This window comes from Cucurbita maxima, unplaced genomic scaffold (assembly GCF_002738345.1).
Source record: "Cucurbita maxima cultivar Rimu unplaced genomic scaffold, Cmax_1.0 Cma_Scf00039, whole genome shotgun sequence".
Lineage (NCBI taxonomy): Eukaryota > Viridiplantae > Streptophyta > Magnoliopsida > Cucurbitales > Cucurbitaceae > Cucurbita > Cucurbita maxima.
Window position 1 is genome coordinate 1,123,822 of NW_019272055.1, and position 3,187 is coordinate 1,127,008.

Consider the following 3,187-nt stretch of genomic DNA (forward strand, 5'->3'; position numbering starts at 1 on the left):
GGACTCATCCATCCTATGCCAGCAGCGGATAGCAGTATGCCCCACTTTGCCACAGATCTGGCAGAAAGGACGAGTAGAAGGGCCACGACGATCACCAGCAGGACGAGAGGATGCATAACCTTGAGAACGACCACAACCACGATCCCTACGCCCACGATTCTTCTGCTGACCACCACGACCAGCATAATTGGCAGAAGATCCAAGATTTAACTGAAGCTCAGCCTGGTGTTGTAGTTGGCGAGCTTCATACGTCATTAAATGTGCAAACACATCATCAAGCGTGAGGGGTTCACTTTTGGTAGTCATTGAGGTGACGAAGGGATCATAGTCAGGGCCAAGACCAGCAAGAAGATACGCGATCACATCATCATCCTGCAAGGCAGAGCCGGCGGCGGCCAACTCGGTGGCTAGCCCTTTGATCTTGCGAAAATAATTTGCAGCAGATTGATCTCGTTTCTTGGACGTGGCGAGCTCAATACGAATTTGAGTAGTGCGAGCACGAGTTGACAATGAAAACATCCGTTGCAGGGTATCCCACGCCTCCTTGGACGTAGTAGCAGCAACCACATCGTGAAGAATCTCCTCAGACATGGAGGAGAGAAGACCGCTAAGAACCTGTTGATCCTGATCATACCACTGATTATAGGCCGGATTAGAGACCATCTCAGCACCAGCCGCAGTTGAGGAAGGTACCAACTTGGCAGGTGCGACATTGGTGCCATCGAGGTAGCCCATAAGCTTCGTACTCCGTAGATAGGGGAGGAGCTGGGCGCGCCATATGATGAAGTTGTTTTTGGTTAGACGAATTGTGACAGCATGGTGTAGAGTGCTTGGGCCAAAAGTCTCCATTGTAGTTGAGACGGTGTTGGAGATGGTGGATGGAGAGGAGGAGGAAGATATGGTAGACATTTAAAAATAAACTTTTGGCTCTGATACCATATGTTAAGTTGAATGGCTCAATGACCTGACCTAGGGTCACGACCTCATGTATTTATAGATGTGTATAATGAAGATTACATTCTAAATCATAGATTTGTTAACAAACTATGAAATCATAGATTTGGTAACAAAACTATGAAATCATATATTTGGTAACAAACCAGTAAATCATAGATTTTGTAACAAACTAGTAAATCATAGATTTGGTAACAATCTAGTAAATCACTAGATTATCTTACTATACACAAATATGATTTACTCTACGTTTAACAAGATCTTCCTTTGAACTGATGAATAGACGGGGGTCATATCGTTTAAAATCTCGTAGCCAGTTCGCCCCTCTGTCAGGTTGCGAACTATTGGCCTGTTGCGTGGTCACCATGGTTTGCAACATCGCCTAGAAGGATTCCCATATTAATTGTGTGGTGGGATCCAGTCTAGCCGCCGATGCCACCGAAGGTAGTGTAGCTTGTGGAAGAGGTGCAGCTTGTGGTGGAGGTGGTTCCATTGGTGGTGGCAGCGTAATTGGTGGCGACATAGTTTGCAGTGGTGCAGGTGCGTAGGGCCCAGTTGTTGACCCTGTGTCAACTTAAAACATACAATTCATAACCGTCGATCGTCGTTTTCCTATTGAATCGATTATTGTTTTAGTTAGTGTTTCACAACAATATTAATGAATCAAACTAAAATTGTGAAATACGGTACAAAAACAATCTTATCCACGTTAGAAAATCCTGCAAAAAAGGATTCCCGAGCCAAGAAGCCGCTCTGAAGCCGAAGCCGACGCTGTTTAAGCCGTTTAAGCCGTCAGGAGTCAGAGCTGTCGCGCTATAAACAGCCACGTGGCACAATCAGGAGACGACGCGCGTGTAGGTAGGTCCCTGGTCGAGCACAGGTCGCAGGTCGTGGGTTTGGGCTGACCACGAGACATCGTTGGGCCACGGACTTTTTAGGTTTTGGATTGGGCCGCGGGTGTTGGGCATCTGTGGGCTACAAAGAAATCTAGATGGGCCGAGGATAGGATTGGACTGCAGATGTCCTGGTTGCAGAGGATTGGGTCGCGGGTTGTTGTAGATATGGGTTGCGGGTTATTCCGACCTGGATCCGAACCCGTCGGCCTTCGTCATCTTCACCCGAGTTTTCTCGATTTCCTCCGGTGACTTTCTCTCTCCTCTGTTCATCGTCTTCCAACATCCTTTTCTATCCCTTTTTCTCCCTTTCCTCTTTGTTTGTCCCTCTCCTTCCTCTTCTTCCTCCAGCGATGTACGACGTGCATGGGACGTCGAAATTCTTCACTATGGTAGAACCAACACATAAGAATCGGAACCAGTTTTGCACATAAAAGACTCAGGTTTCTTGTACCACTATCTTCATGCTTGTTTCATCCATACCAGCTTCTATTGAGCTTGCACACCATGTATTCCTTGCATGAAAATACAAATCCTTCCCTGCATATAGATCTCATCCTCTACATCTCTGTGTAATTTTTTTTACATATATTTGCTTTTAAGTACAAATTCTCTGATGCAACAATATGTTACAGATAGTAGGAGAAAGTTTTTTTTAGCATTCCGCATGAGTTCGAGTTTTTTTGGGCAACTCGACAGAGAGCTCCTTGGCATACGACTTATTCATGAAATCTTCTCCTCTCAATGTCGCCAAGTTAACGAATTTGTTAATTTAGGATGGGTTAATGAATTTGTTCATTTAAGATGGAAGGAATTTTGAGCATCCCCGATTCCTTTGAGTTTGATATGAATTTGAAAAAACTCTAATTTTCTTGTAGCTATGGAGATCTAATTTGGTAAACCGTTTGGGCTACTTTTAGCTCTTGAATCTTTCATCAAACTTGTTGGGAAGCTCATTTAGAACCTTTGAGAAAAAATGTTGTATCATAAACTCTCAAATTTAGAATAAATCTGAGAAAGAAATACCCACAAATTGAAAAGCTTCTATCTAAAGCTTACTATTTTCATCCTTCAATTTTTGTTTCAAAACATTGTCCATAACTTCTTATTGATAGACCAAGATTGCACTGACCTTTGTTATTCTAAAATACGTTGATTTTGAACTTGAAAAATCTAGAAAGTTTATCGGAAAAATTTACTTTGGTCATAGGGATGCCGACCTCCCTCGGTTTTGAATTCTAGCCATCTTTGAATCTTTTTAATGAACATACTCAATCTAAGTTTTTTTTTTTTTTTTTTTTTTTTTTTTTTTTTTTTTTTTTTTTTTTTTTTTTTTTTTT

General features: G+C 42.5%; 1 non-coding gene across 1 annotated transcript; it reads right to left on the reverse strand.

The window, feature by feature from the left end:
- Window positions 1-241: 241 nt before the first annotated feature.
- On the reverse strand, window positions 242-381 carry LOC111469360. The gene has a single exon (XR_002714862.1). It is a non-coding gene; the product is annotated as a small nucleolar RNA Z247 (small nucleolar RNA).
- Window positions 382-3,187: the final 2,806 nt, after the last annotated feature.